Source organism: Haliaeetus leucocephalus, unplaced genomic scaffold (assembly GCF_000737465.1).
Source record: "Haliaeetus leucocephalus isolate CR32 unplaced genomic scaffold, Haliaeetus_leucocephalus-4.0 Scaffold848, whole genome shotgun sequence".
In the NCBI taxonomy this organism is placed as follows: domain Eukaryota; kingdom Metazoa; phylum Chordata; class Aves; order Accipitriformes; family Accipitridae; genus Haliaeetus; species Haliaeetus leucocephalus.
In genome coordinates, this window is record NW_010973284.1 from 3,584,030 (window position 1) to 3,584,394 (window position 365).

The 365-nt window shown below is 76.2% G+C and overlaps 1 protein-coding gene across 1 annotated transcript in view; it reads left to right on the top strand.

Annotated features, from left to right (window-relative positions):
• The first annotated feature begins 76 nt into the window (after positions 1 to 76).
• LOC104840998 (NADH-cytochrome b5 reductase-like) overlaps positions 77 to 365 on the top strand; it is a 12,054-nt gene continuing 11,765 nt past the window's right edge. The window contains exon 1 of the mRNA XM_010582338.1: positions 77 to 185. The gene's annotated coding sequence lies outside the window, so the exon portion shown is untranslated. The remainder of the gene's footprint in view (positions 186 to 365) is intronic.

Below are 365 nucleotides of genomic sequence, written 5' to 3' on the forward strand. Positions count from 1 at the left end.
TCCTCCCTCCTCCTCCTCCTCCTCCTCCTCCTCCACCGCCTCAGCGCCCGCCCGCCGCCATCTTGGCGCGCGCAGCACGGCGGGAGCGCGGCGGGGGGGGCCCCACCCCCCCCCCCCACCACCACCATTCCCCTCTCCCGGCTGACTGACGGCGGCGGCAGCCAATAGCGGGCAGGGGCCCCGCGGTAAGGGAGGGTCGGCAAAGTGCCTGGCGGTGGGAGCGGCGGCAGCAGCGGGGCGGGGCGGCGGTTGAAGGGTAGGTGCCATGTTGGTAAGTCGGGAGGCGGGCGGGAAAAGGCGCCTCCTCTCCTGCGGGGCGGGGGGCGGCAGTTGAGAGACCGGCCCTTGGCGGGCGGGGGCCGCCA